At 42.3% G+C, this 15,563-nt stretch overlaps 1 long non-coding RNA gene across 1 annotated transcript in view; it reads left to right on the top strand.

The window, feature by feature from the left end:
* The first annotated feature begins 1,452 nt into the window (after window positions 1–1,452).
* Window positions 1,453–15,563, top strand: part of LOC141754407 (uncharacterized) — a 25,679-nt gene continuing 11,568 nt past the window's right edge. The window contains exon 1 of the long non-coding RNA XR_012590631.1: window positions 1,453–1,591. This is a non-coding gene — a long non-coding RNA (uncharacterized LOC141754407). The remainder of the gene's footprint in view (window positions 1,592–15,563) is intronic.

The following is a 15,563-nucleotide window of genomic DNA, read 5'->3' as shown; positions in this document are numbered from 1 at the left end:
AATCTTTGCGTCACACCATCCAATGCCAATCTGCTCTAGATTGCTAACCAGTTTACTGTGTCGCCATAGAACAGGTTTTGCCAAAACAAGAGCCCAGTGTTGAAAAGTCTGAAACGTAATGAGATTTCGTGCAGAAACTGGCTTCAGCAGGAGCATCTATGTGCTAGTTGTCAATGTTTGGCAATTGGAAAAGCTCCTTTTAATTATTTATCCAATTTGCAATAAGAGTTAAAATGTGTGGATGTAATCCTTTTGGCTTTATATGTTAGAATCTAACCACAAATTATTGCCATAAATTTCCTTTTACAAGGTACAGAGCATTTTATATCTATTTATTTAACCTTGATTCAGTCCTCACCATTGAGACCCTGGTGCTCCTTTTAATGTAGCTTCTATTGGTGTATTGTGGTTTTATGTAAATGTGTTTTAATGTACCCTTTTTAATAGCAGTTTTTGCACATGCAAACCAAAGGCAAATGTCTGCCTTTTGTATGCATAAAATAGACAATATAGTATTTTCTTTTCTATTTCTATTACAAAATCATCAGTGGATTTTGTAAAGGGTGACAATGTATTGTTAAAAAAAAAAATGCTTAACAATATATCAGCCCTATTCTATCAGGATTGATACTAAAACAATTCTGGATGTATACTGTACTGTAGGCCAATGTGCCAACAGCCAAAACTGCCAATGATGCAAAGGTGATGTAAAGGTCACACTAGAGTTCAGTATCTTCAGTGTGTTTTTGCAGATCAATCAAAGATCAACCTGCCATAGGAACAATGAAAAGTATGAATGCAAAAATACATGCATGTTTTCAATATTTACTGCAAATTAAGTAGTTAATTTCCTTCAGTGAGTGCAGAAACAGAGGTCTGTGTTCAGCATCATGTGTAGAATATAATATATAAACTCAACTGCTGAAAATTACAAAAATGGTGGAAGGCCTTTTTGCAGTAAAACTTAAAACTGTGACATCATCATCAGAGATGGGCCCGATACAATGATACACTTTTCAGTACTGTGCATCCTAGATTTCACTAATTGAAAGTTTAAAAGTTCGATCAAATCTTAATGTCCATTACCGTCCCGACCTGCAACTCACACACAACTCATGCGATGATCCTGCTCTAAAATATTCCCAGATTACCAGACCTCAGTTTTCATGGCCAACAGAACATTAGTATGCTTATTGCTCTCGCCGATTATCCTCACTATGTACGGTACATTAGCGAACTGTACGATTGGCCAACCCCCTGCCTGCACAATCAACAGAGAGCGTGAATGAATGATCAGCCATTAGCAGGTCGGGTGTGAACTGTGAAAATGGGCTCTCACACCAATGACTGCAGGAGGCCTTGATTTGCTTTAGCCTAGCCTATAGCATCCTGCTAGCAAGGTCCTGCACTTGTTACACTGCGGTGGCAGTGCATCAGCTACCATTAGCCTGCTCTGCCCAACGTAATGCAGTGGAATACAGACAAGTGTAGCGTACTGAAGCCCAGTCTGGTGGAGTGCTGTGTGCAAGATCATAGCAAGACTCCTTGCTAGCATATGCTTGTGTTTAATGCAGCGACCTGCTTCTGCATGGTGAGTTTACACATACCCTGCAGTGAAGGTAGTGTGTGTGTGTGTGTGTGTGTGTGTGTGTATGTAATATCAGTAATCAGTGTACCTCAAACAGGCAGAGTATAACTAGGCCTGGTGTGGTGAGAGTGTTGTAGACCAGCTCTCTGCCATCCCATGTTGACTGTTTCAGCTGCTGTGTGAGTGTGTGTGGTCATGGATACTAAAATTGAAGTCTCCACCTTCAGATGCCACCAAGACAGCGAAGGCCCAAAAGGTTAAGGTAACAGGGAGAGGTGTCAGTGTGTGTGTGTGTGTGTGTGTGTTGTTTGTTCCTCACAGTGTGTGTTTTTTTAAGAGCATGAAAAAGTTCCTTCGGTGGGGAGAAATGTGATTGTTGATATGTGTTTTGTTCTATAATACACCTTTGACCTCTGTGTGTTTCAACTAAGTCTCAGTGCGTGTGTGTGTGTGGATCAAGCAGTGTTAGTCAGGTCTCTGTGGATGGGATGCTATTAGAGTTGCCAGCATGAAGGCAGCAGCATGTCGAGGGTCAAAGGAGGATTGCTTGTGGACAGAAAGATATCTGATAGAATGTAACCAACAAGGCATCCTCTGTTGTCAAAATAAATGTAAAAATGACACAAAGAAATACAGAGAAATACACTAACGAGGAAGTTAAAAAAGTCACTTAGTCCTTCATTATATCTCTTGACCTTTGTTACCTTGAAGTAAAATCGGAAATGCTTAGAAAAGTGAGGAAATAAGTTTCACTCTGGTTTTCAAACTGCTTTCATTATTCTCTTTTGTTGGTTGAGAGATGTGTGCATGGCTTAATAATTCAAGTTAAAGGAGACAGTATTTCAACAAGCTTGAGGCAAAGATGGCACATTAGTCACAACAGAGAAACCAAGATACCTCTGATCGTGGACAATTTTCTTCTTTATCGAGTTTGACGGTGTCGAGGCGCGGGAATGAGACAGGCGAGAGAGCGTGATACCGCGTTTCAACCTCATGCTTATTTGTTTTTTCCACTTTGACACCCCGGTCTAATTTCACAGTAGAGAATCCTGGCTGCATGATGGCTCGTTGTAGTCGCTGGAATCAGTGGACCAGATTGGACCCGGGGCCACTGACTGACTGACTGAGCCCCGGCTCACCGATATAAGCTCAACACGCCTGCGTGTGCATGGTTAATTTGGTTGTTATTGTCGCTTACGTGTGTCCCAGTGGAGCCCAGGCGTGTTGGTTTCGCGGGCCAGGTTTTAGTTCCACTCACTAGTCTAAATGCACACATGAAGGCTGATGTGAGGTCCCTCTGGGTTGCGACAACCTGAAACTCTTATCCGACACTGACTACATTAGTTTGGTATTTTTCATTTGATTGATAGAGATGGCGTGGCTCGGGTTAGAAATTTTTGGGTCAAATTGTTGCATGCACATTACACATGGTTTTATTTTGTGAGTCAAAGTCATGTTTGTTGGCTCATATATAATGTAGAAAACACACAAACACCGAACATAACACATATACATCCACAATGAACACTTTTTGACATATAAGAATGAACTTATTGCATGTAAAATGGGTAAACAAAGCTCATCAAATAGCGTTTATGTTCATTTTGTCTATATTCTGTTCATTATACGGTGCAATCAGAATAATGTATAGCTGATGCAGGACAGTGAACACACATAAAACCTTACATTTCACAGTCGAGTGGCTATACTGTATCTGCTCCAGCACTGATACTTAAACGATAACCTCTATGTTCTCTGCCACTGAACAGCCTAAGGACCATCAAATCCTTATCCCACTCTGTCGTATTCACATCACAGAGCTTATCCAGGCTCCATCCACAGAAACAAACACTTCATTATCACTCTAAATCACTGGCAGATCACTAATTCATCCCTCACACAAACAAATCCAGACTTTGTTTTTACGTAATAATAGCACCTAAAGTTCTTCCATATATTAACATCTCACTTCGTGCATCCTCACGTCCCAACTAGCTCATCTCAGGGATGTGGTCAGTGGCTGTGTGATATGGACATTGTGTGTGTGTAGTCGCCAAATAATGAGTAAGCTTTAAAACAAATAATGGTTGAGCTTTACAATTAAACTCTCACACTAGGGATTTGTAGATTAGTGTCGCTTTTTTGGTCTCATATCCTCGACCCGTTGATGTGGCATCATAGACGCCGTTGCCCTGATCTTCAGGCAGGCTTGATAATGAGCAACAGGATGGGTGCAACAAGGGACCGCGAGACAAATACTGGATGCATGTGCTGTAAAGTGTAAACACTCTTAACTGGATTCACCTGATTTGTGCCGGTTTATGCCTCAATGTGCTGAGTTGCGTTAGATATCCAGCACCCCTGCTCATTATAAGGCCTAATTCAATTGACCTGGAGATGTAAACACACGTGTATGGGGATGTAAGAGGGCCAATTAGGAGCGCCGTGACACTGGACTGCAGTGATTTTTCGTACCGTGAGGATAATCGCCTCAGAGCCTTAAAAGTGTAAGTGAGAAACTGAGGCAATATGTAGTTCCTTGTCAGAGAGGGAGACAAAAAGAGAGAGGAAGAGAGACGGGGGGGTCAGAGCAGGCCCAGCTAGTGTCCCATGCTTACTTGGGTGTAATGACCCATCAATGGTGACATCTTGTTTCATCAACTTCTGCTTCCCTTCACTTGTCTGTCTGGGCCTGGTCTCTCCCTTTCTCCTGCCCTTCTCCCCTCCTGCCTTCTGAAATCCATCTTCCTCTCTCATGTTTCCCATGTCTGTGTAACTGCCTGAGAGCCTCTGCTAGATGTAAAGGATAACCCCTGAAACATCCACATTCAGAGCATGGGATTCTTTTGTGAGGGCTGGGTTTGATGGTTAAATTCAGTATATATCCTAGTAGTTACAGGAGACAATACTATTTGCATGTGTAGAAGAATTTTGCTTTGTTTTTTATTACAATTTGCCTTGAATCATTAATTTGGACATCAGACGTTTTTATAATGATAACTAGAAGTGCACTCGGAGAGCGCAGACCTCCGCCAAGGCAGGTTTCATGTACGTCGTTTCATATACCCCTCCCGTATGCCGTTCAGCTTGCTCCATCATCCACATGGTGTTTATGTTGAGATCAGATGTACGTGGCAGAGCAGCATAGTGGGGCGTTGTAAAATCACTTCAGTGGAAATGGTCAGAAACAAAATAAAACTCACCTAAAGCGTCGTCGTCAGTCTTTGCAACAGTAACCAAATGTGCCTTGGTCGAAGTAAACTGTAATGTCATCGTGTTTGAGGAAGAAAGCTGGCAGAAGGAGAGAGCTGGGTGACACTGCACATGTATTAAAGCCTGTGGTGTTAATGCACAGGCTGATCGGAGTTATTAAAAAAAAAATCCCGAAGCTGGATCGTGATCCGGATCGCCACCAAAACCGAATGGATTGTTCATTGTGCAATTTCATTCAAATCCATCACGGACTTTTGGAGTAATCCTCCAAACGGACAAACCAACAAACCAACACTGGTGAAAACATAACCTCCTTCCTAGGTCTTCGGCCTTGGCGGAGGTAACGATGTGATCGAATTGTCACAATATAATTCCATTTAAAGTAGATACATGATAATATTTCATTTAAAGCTGGAACAGTTCGGGAAAAAAGTAAATCACCAACAACTTTTAAAGCAAAAATGCCAAAAGAAAAATAAAGTTCCAGCTTCTCATATGTGAGTATTTGCTGTTTTTTTAGTCTTCTATGACAGTAACTTGAAAATCATTTGGGTTTTGGACTGTCAGACAAAACAAGTCATACGAAGACGTCACCTTGGACTTGGGAAAGTGTAATGAACTGTGACAAAAACAATTAATCAATTGAGAACATTATTGTCACATTAATCGATAATGAGAACAATTGTTAATTGCAGCCCTAATTGATTTATTGTACAACTCTATGTTGTGCCACAATCAATCATCTTTTTCACATTTAATATTTAAATAATCTATATGCAGCAAGTTTATTTTCAAAACTTTATTTGATTATGATACAAAAAAAAAGAGAAACAATACATAGGCATATGAGAATTGCATTTTAGGGACGTATAGTTGAGGTGAGAGTGGTGTGAACCAAAAGCGCCATAACAGCATAAACTGCATTCTAATGTTCTGTCAGTGTGCGTGTGTGTGTGTGTGTGTGTGTGTGTGTGTGTGTGTGTGTGTGTGTGTGTGTGTGTGTGTGTGTGTGTGTGTGTGTGTGTGTGTGCGCCTGTGTGAAGAGGCAGGGGGCCCAGCTGACGGGGCCTCTCACTGGGACACTGGCAGGCCTAACTCGCCGCAGGCCCAGCCCTCAGCTCTACCTCTGACAGGCTTCATACTTATTGCTCAATGACATTCGATGTTTTCCTTCAGTTTGCTGTAAGATTGATTTCCCAGATATGTTTGAAATATCTCCAGAGCCCTAGAGCAGGGTGACTGGCACAGTGGCACACAGAGAGAGAGAGAGAGAGGGGGGGGGGGAGGGAGGGGGTGTAGAGGAGGAGATGGTGTGTCCGGGGAAAGGAGAAGAAGTAAATATGAAAAGTAAATGCAGACTTCAAAATCAACAGATGAGCTGTCTGTTACCTGCACTTTCATTATCGATTTCTCTTGATTCCTTTCTGTTTGATTAATCATTTAATTGATTAGTCAGAAAGAAAGTAAAAAATGCCCATCACAATCACTGAGCCCAAGTTAAAGGTGCACAATAGAGTTTTCAAACAAATGTGTTTTCCCACAAAAACGAATATAAACCATAGACTGTATACAGTATAAGAAGTGGTTTGGTTTTTGACCATCACCATCTTGGTGTTTTTCAACCAGAAGTGACATGAGAGGGTGGAGCTAAGTACAACCGAACACTGAAAAAGAAATTTTTAGGCGACCAAAATGTTAATATTAACTTTCATGAACTGAAAACAAACTGTGAAAGGGTTAAAGTTCTAAGATGAAAATACGGACAACTCCCAGACCGGACAACGCTGTGGTAGCAACCTGTCAATCATGGGGTAGCCACGCCCTGAAGCATACCCTGCTTTATTATTTGACTCTAAATGGGACGATAATTTACTAAATGAACATCATGCTGTATTGAAGAAGACTTTAAACTAGCGATTGAGACCATAAACTCATGTTTACAATGTTTACTGAGGTAATAAATCAAGTGAGAAGTAGGGTCATTTTCGCATAGGCTTCTATACAATTGGAGTTATTTTTGCAACCAGAGGAGTCGCCCCCGGCTGGCTGTTAGAAATAATGCAAGTTTAAGGCACTTTGGCCTCACTTGTCAGACCTGGAGTTTGCCGTCTGGTATAAACTTGATGTCAAACAAATGTGTTGAATGATTTCCATCCTCATAAAATATTCGAAAAATATTTTATGTTTACTTTCATGTTTAGTAGCCAGCAGTCTTCTTTACTGCCTTTGTTGGCGCATTGCTACACTGCTTTGCACATTACCACGACTAACTGTCTGTGCAAAAAGTGCAGATGCATGTGCGTCCACATGTGCATGCACAATACAAACAAAAACATTGTAACATGTAAAAAACTGGCAGGTGCTGAGCTTAAAGGAGAACACCACCCAAATTAAGAAATCCATTATGTTATTTCTATGGCATAGGAAAGGTCACTCTATATTTTTTAATATGAGCTACTCTCTCTCAAAGCCAGAAACCAGAGGTAAGTCTCTAACTTGTGATGTAATAGGGTTTAAAGTCTGAAGCTGCTCCATAGACAATTAATGGGAGACTGATTTCCCACAGGATGTTTGTTTTCTTTTTTATACCCAAATGAGCTTTATTCTATTTTATTATGCTGCTTTATTGAATACTCGATTCTGATTGTTCAATCACAGCGTTCTACGGTCTGGTATAGCAGACCGTTACTATGTATAAAAGACCATTGCTATGGGCGCAGTTCTGATGTCGGATAATGGAGTACCATTTTTGGGTCAAATTGTTGATTTCTTAGTAAGTAGCCTTGTAATAAGTGGGATAATGTACAGCTAGCGGGTCATTGTTGTGAAATAAACCCCTTCAGGGCGATGCAAAGACCCCTCCGCTTCGCATCGCCCTGCCGCATCGCCTTGTTGGGGTATATTTCAAAACAATGACCGGCACGCTGTACATTATCCCTTACATAGTGTTCTCAGTTGTGAAACAGAAAATGTTCCCATATGCTCAGAGCATTCCCCTGGGTGCTCTCAGTGTCATCTATAACATCTCTCCCCATTCATTATCTATGTAGCAGTTCCACACTTTATACCCTGTGACATCACAAATTTGAGTTTTAGCACTCTTTTTTTGGATTTGGGAGAGAGTTGGTCATGTTTACTTATATGTTTTGGACTGTCTTAGACCATATGAATAACATGCATGAATTTTGAAAATGGGCGTAGTTCCACTTTAAGGTGAGCAGATCATGGAATAAACAAATAAATAGCTTGCACACTGGAGGGCTAATGTTCACTAATTTATTGCACAGTTACGTTTCGAGCACAACTGCTCTCAGACTCGAGTAGTCTGATGAAGAGCCATAAATTAGTGAACATTGGAGCCCTGCAGTGTGCAAGCTGTTTATTTGTTTATACCTTTAACGTCTCCAAATTTCTTGTTTTGTCCAACCAACAAAGATTTTTAATTTATATTCATACAAAACACAGTAGCAGAGCAAATCACAACATATGAGAAGCGAAAACAGTTAAAGTTTATAATTGCTGCTTGATAAATGGCTTAAATGACTAATTGATTATAAAAAGTGTTGTTTGTTGTTTCATTTGCTCAATAAATTAATTAATTGACTAATCATTTCAATGGTAATTGCATTTCTGGCTTTTGTTGAGATTCACTCTGCGCTTCACTCTGAGGATAATGTGAATACAGTAAATAAATTGGGACATGTTGATGCGTGACCCAGAGGGGCCTGACAGTCCAGTTAGCGAGGCTCTTGTTGTGGCATCAAGTTCATCTCCCTCTCCAGAGTTGTATACATCATGATTGGATGGGGCATCATGATGCAATTTTCCCCTTTGTGAAAACGCACCCTCGGTGCGTATTACATTATGTCACGCCTCGTCACTGAGCATTTGAGCACATTTACTGCTTTGTTTTCTTGGGAGCGTGGAGGGGAGGGAAGGGGAGGGGGGGTGCACATATCTACTGTTTTAAACTCTTTAATGCAATTTAACAATGCCACATATTCTTTTCACGTTTCATTGGGGTCCTCTACGTGTGAAATTGCAGAGGCTTGCCCAGCCTGAGCGACACGGCACAGCAGAGGCAGGGTCACACCGAAGCGCCAGATGTGGGAGGGAGAGCGAAATTAATTGCTACACATTGTTCAGTGGGTGTGTGCGCACCTTCAGTGAATTAACCGCTCTCAGGGTGTGACTGTTTGAATAACGGGAATTAGGTATGAGGCCTCTCACTCACAGCTGAAGCCAACTGCAGGCATTGCATCCAATTAGCTTATCTGGCCCCAAATTCACATGCTTAACTTGCCGTCTGTTAGTGCATGAAGAAGGAAAACACTTTGGTGAACAACACATTGTTGTTGTTCTCTGGCTTTCTGTGCAGTTCTCACACATACAGTCTACACCTTTTCACATCTAACCATTTCATTTAAAGGTAATTTAATATTACAGATATGATAAGAATCATTAAGGGCCAGCCGCTTATTTCAATTGACATATTCAGATGGGCATAGAAATGACCTGAAAGCTGTGCATTAGGTGAAAATGGCAAACCAATTAGAGGGGCCGTCAGTGGGAGCCCATTAATGTGAATCTTAATGTTGTCTGTTCAGTATTGCTATCAGATTAGACTTCACAATGTGGTTGAGTGCAGAGGTAATGCACATTAATGACAGTTGGATGGCAGACATCAGGAGCATATGGTGCTCTCCTATGGTCATTACCAAGTTCATACCATCCCCTAACCCATATGGAGGATGACAAGAAAATCAAACCCACTTTAAGACAGAATTCCTCCTATGAATAATACAACTTTTTATCACAGTTGATCTAATTAACTTTGATGTAGCTGTGTTGTACGACATGATTGTGTGACAACTGTTTTCATCGTGTTCCACACCATTACCTAAAGACCTACAGTATCAAGAGTGGCAGCGCATCATCATATTCCTCTGAGGTCTACAATTACCATCTAAGCAGCTCGCACTGAACCTAACTTACGCTGCCAGCATCGTCTGTATCAGAGGAACTAGCAGTGGCGTGCCCACCCTAATCGTGACCCTGGCGAAGTCTCCGGTGTGGAGAGCTGCTTGTAGCCTCAATAGAGCACCTCTTCCCTCCACCTGCCCCCTCCTGTCTCTCTATTTTCCTGGGCAATAGGAGGGTGGAGGGATGGAGGGTGGGTTGGGGGGGGATTTTGATGGAGAGGTGGTGGTGGGGGGGCACTCTGTTTCCCCTGGGGCTGCCTGCTGGAGCGAGGTGACCCAGCTTGTCGCTCGGTGACCTGTGAGAGGGACATTATGAAGTGTGAGTGGCTGTCACCCTAACCGCTTGTGACAGCACGGCTCCCGGCACAGCTGTGCCAGCCTGCCCCAGCCAGAGACCCAGGGCCCGCGGAGAAGGGGGCGGGAGAGAGGCCGCTTTGGAGAAGGCGCGGGCTATAGGGTGGGGTGTTCGGAGAGTGTCTGCGGTGGGGCAGGAGGGTAGGAGTAGAGGGAGAAAGGAGGTGAGGGTGTTTAGGGCCTTTGCTCTTAGAGGTGTAATGACTTCTCCATTGATTCTTGTGCTTAAGGGACGGCATAGCGGCTCCGCAAAGTCAAAGCCAGCACGGTTGGGTTTGAGCTATAGGACGACATACAGTAGTGATGTGACGGTAGAGGTGTTGGCGACCAGCTGTTGTCCTTTAATCCAGCAGGGTTACATGCATGGCATCTATATGTTGTGCCAAAAATAACTTCCTAACTTCCTTGGTGTTAGATTCCGCTCTCAGTCGGAAGTGTTTCCTCCTCATCAAGCATGGGTTAGACACTTTTATTCTATATTCAGAAATGTTTTGGTACCTGCAGGTCTGAGAAGAAAGGCATCAGAATACACAGCCCGTTCTCATTCCCAGGGCGTCAAATACAGAGACTTTGTCACGGCTGTCGGCCTTTGATACCGCTGCACAAGGCACCATTTAGCACCGGTATGAGACGCACCAAGCTAAGCTGTAAACCCATCTCCGGCAACAGTAAATTAACAGAGAAAGTGCTGTGGTGATGTAGTTTAAAGAGTGAGAGAGACACACAAGGCGAGTGGGAGAGGAGGTGGATGAGTCCAACAAACACAAGGCTTTCATCCAGGAGACCGCTGTTTGTGTCCCGTTACGTTTCTCTTTCACTTTATAATCAGCTGATCGTTCGTGTCCTGTGTACTCAACGTCAAGTCACATTATGTGCTAACGTATTAGTCTTAAGCCCAAACATGTTGTTTTTTCCTAAACCTAACTAAGTGGTTTTGTTGCCTGAGTCTTGGTTCTGTCACTTTCTTGTGCACTCTTGGGTTATGCTGAACTTCACCTGGATTTTGTTCTATTTAGTCCTCTGCAAATCTCTCTGATTAAGGCTCTAGTGAACGGGTCAGCGACCTTTGACATGCTTGTTCTGTTGTTTGTCACCTTGATAAACGCATTAGTTTGTAGACTGACCAGAAGTACAAGAGTGCTGGAGAGTGCTAAATCCAGATCAGTATCATTATGCTACACCTACCTGGTCTGTTTTTTAGTTCATTGCAAACTTTACCATCTCTTTATCATCCATTTTTAAGTTGAAACTTTCAAGAAACATTAATTTTGGATGTGGGATGAAGCCACAGTTAGAGCTTCACTTGCTTCATTTTACAAAAGTGCATATGCAAGATGTAAATAAAACTAAGTTGGTCATTTTAAGACATGACTTTTAAGAAAATAATTAAAAGTTAGTTTAAATAACTATGTGAATAACTCATTATGTGAAGAAATCACACAGCCCAGCGTCGATGTCTGACATTGTACATAGCAACACTCCTACTTCCTGGTGGATGAGCACACACTGTGATTTTCTTAAGCAGGTCTCTAATTCCCCTAATCACTGTACATTGCAAAACGTGTTATTTACACATGGATGAGCAAACCAAGAAACAGGGAGCCTGACTCCTCTTGAGGTGTTCCCAAGCACCAAATGAGCCCATGTGTCTTACATTACCTCTATCTATATCATTTGAAAATGTCAGAATGGAGCAGATGCATAATTCCTTTATAGTTACAATTTACAAAGATTCTTGACATCTTTGTCAACCCTTTGTATCCTTTACAAATAGTAGTTTACATCAGCTGTTACAAAGATGAATCCTCATTTGTCCCACCTCACTGCAGGCTGCAAGGAGGCGACAAATATGCAAACAGAGGAGGTGACGTGAAATTGGCCTAATTGACTAATAGAACTGGAATAAACCTGTTAAATGGAACAACCTATTTTCCCACAATACAACACATCTTTATCTTAATGCTTATTTACCCAACCTGACAGTCTAACTACTATATACAGCAGGATTGGATAAGCAGCTGTATCCATTACAGGTTTTGATAAGTTTGAGTCCATTTAAATAAACAAAAATAATGGAAGCTAATTGTTAGAAGTGTTTTTGCCTGAACCTGGACTTTTGCTGATAAAAATGTGTCGGCATATGCAAGATAATTCCTCAATTAAGCTCCTCACAAAAGAAAAGGCGATTTTTCAAAGATGTAATGCAATTTTCTGCAGCTTGTAACAGATACAGTGTAGGTAGAGCTCTTGAGAAGTACAAGTAATAACATAAATGTTATGAATTATGAGTCCGTTCTCATTCCCAGGGTACCGGGACGCTTTGTCACAGCCGTCGGCGTTCAATACCGCTGCACAAGGCACCCTTCACGGTGGTAGCACGGCAACAGTAAACGCAAAAGTGCTGCGGTGATGTATTATAAAGAGCCAAAGACACACACGGGGCGGGCAGGAGGGGAGGTGGATGAGTCCAACAAACACAAGGCTTTCATCCAGGAGGCCGCTGTTTGTGTCTCGTGTTCACAACATCAAGTCACATTTGTACTGTAAAAACGTAGTAATTTTAAGCCCAACTATGTTGTTTTTCCTAAACCTAACTAAGTGGTTTTATTGCCTAATCCTAAGCAAATGTTTTTGTTTGAAGCACATGTTTACTGCTACCGAAAAGTGACACTGAGGGGTCTGACAAAGGTCAGTATATGACAGTATATATACCATTTAAAATATAGGTGCAATGTAAAAAAACAAAAAAGAAACGGTACAAATCTAAAAGGTCATAATGATGGTACTTCCATAAAGTGTAAAAGTAAGGAGTTATTTCTTGGGGTTATCTTGTCCCTTCCCTCTCCCAGTATGTTTGTATCCCTGCTCTGTATCCAAACCTTCCCGCTCACACCTCTCTCTCTCTGTATCCCTCTATCACGGCTGACCTGAGTCCTCTCTCTGCAGGGCCTCTCCTGGTAGCGCCCAGCTGGCGCACTGCGAGTCGGCTGGGCAGAGGCAGGAGGCAGTGCCAGCTCTACTGGTGCAGAAAGGGGCACACCAGGCAGACAGGCCCAGTGTCAGCAACAGCAGCATGCTATCCCCCGGCTGCCACATTCACAACACACACATATGCCCGCATATACAGGCTATTGCTGCGACCAAAACGCGTGCACACACCGGCATCAGCGGACCAATGCCAAATAGGTTTGGTCCGACTGGGACCTAGTTAACTGGGACAAAACATTTGTTTACACACTAGACTAGTGCAAACAGGCACACGGACGCATTCACATGGCAGGAGAGATTCACATGAAGAGAAACTAGTCTTTGGTGCTGTTTGCAGACTCCTAAGTGATTCATTTGACAATCCTGATGTCAGCCCGGGGCCTGTTATCCCCTGAAGGAGCAGCACGGAGCATGTAATAGAGCACATATTGAACGGCACGCATGTTATTGGCTTGTATGTGTCCTCAGGGTCGACACTTGGAGCTCTTTGTAATTAACAAGATGAAGACTGGGCCTTCCGCCTGTACTTCACCCCTTCACGTCTTCAGCCCCGGGTTTTGCTATTCATTCTCTGCCTGCCGATTAAACTTGACCTTCCTTTAACAGCAACTTTATTAACCCAAGTAAAGCCCTGCTGCCCTGAGATCAGACCTAACAGTAATTAAGATCAGCGGGGAGAGGATGGAGCATGTTGCACCTTGACTTACAAAACTGGTGAGCTCAGGTGGCTTGAATTTAAATGTCAAGAAATATACCAAATAAAGCAACAATATTGTGATATGTATATGTTACATTAATTCCAGTAGCATCCGTAGAGCGGCTTATTCTAACTCGGGCATTCATATGGGGATTGTTTGTCTCTGCACAGAAAAAGGAACTTGCTGATTTGCATACTGTTTGATTATCGGAGTCTTGAGTATTCAGCCAAACTTCCTTATTTGTGTTTGTGTGTGTGTGTGTGTGTGTGTGTGTGTGTGTGTGTGTGTGTGTGTGTGTGTTGTGACCTCTTTCACACAGAGAGACCCCCAATTGTGCTCCAGTAGCCAGCCGAGCTCAGTGAAGCAGAGCCTATATGCTCACTGGCATTTCACACACCCAAACGCGTGCATGTAAACACACATGAATATCATTTATCCAGCTGGGGTCCCATGCGACACACACACACACACACACACACACACACACACATACATAGATGCACAAAGACATCAGCTTAGATATGGAAATAATGGTTTGGGTCTTATTCCCTAATGTACGCCTTGCATAGCACCTCTCTGCAGCAGGAAGCCCCTCAGCCACGTCGCCACTGTCATCTGTCCAACTCTCTAAGTCGGACTCTGCAGGTCAGCCCACCCTTTGCCATCCCCAGCATTTGAGGCACACTTCCGTCTTAAAAGTTGTACGCCACTACCTTTGATAATCAAGATAGCACCTAATTGAGCTCACCCATGCAGAAGATGCTCTCGCCTTTTTCGCGCACACACACTTTTTGAGGAGACGGGGGCCTATACTGTTTCAGCTCATCCAACTGTGAGATTCTCCTTTCCCCTCTCTAGTCCTGCCATCATCTCACTAATGGTGTTTCTATCTCTTCTCCATAGGAGGTAAATTAAGCTTTTAAGCAGGGTGGAGGGAAGGGGGGACCCACTGCAAAGATTAATTGACTTTCTGCAGAGCTTCACTTATCCTCCACTGGCACCTTTGACTCGCGAGTGTATTTGTGTTTGGATTACATGATTATATCACCATTATTGCGGCAATTTGTGGTTTGCTCAAAACTGTGCCAGGAAATGTCAAACTGTGTCCCATCAACCATTTCATCCACAGTGGCTGCTTGGTACCTTTATGCAATTAAAGCACATGTTGGTGGCATTCTTGGTTAAATATTTTGTGATTATAAATTATTAATGTAATAAAGATAATTCTGAACTCATCCGTTTTTGTAGATTTACAAATTTGCAATTAAATTAAAATGATTAGAATAAAAAAAGAAAGTCATTAGTGTAGACATTAGTGTAGACATTAGTGTAGACATTATGTATAATGTCTTCTCTTTCTTGTTTTTATCCTGTTTGTCCCTCTTTAGTTCCTCTTATTTGTAATACATATAATTAAAGTAAGGTGTGCAATGTTGTGGCCCTCATACAGTACGGCGGCTGAGAGAGCTCAATGCACTGCAACTAAAGAAAAATCATGCACATAAAGAAAACACCTCTGACAATATTTAGAAAACGATGCAACTAAATAAAACACACACAAATGATAAACCCGTTCACCAATATAACAACACATACAGTATGTGTCCTACGCTGCATGTCATGCAACGTACAATTTGTTGAAGTTGACCACTCATCAATTATAATGAGCTAACAATGTTTAATTTAGTTTGTGATGCATGAGTCTGATATTACTAAAGATAGTAACCATAGAGACAGCCA

This window comes from Sebastes fasciatus, chromosome 2, assembly GCF_043250625.1.
Source record: "Sebastes fasciatus isolate fSebFas1 chromosome 2, fSebFas1.pri, whole genome shotgun sequence".
Classification (NCBI taxonomy): domain Eukaryota; kingdom Metazoa; phylum Chordata; class Actinopteri; order Perciformes; family Sebastidae; genus Sebastes; species Sebastes fasciatus.
This window is presented reverse-complemented; position numbering and strand designations above follow the sequence as displayed.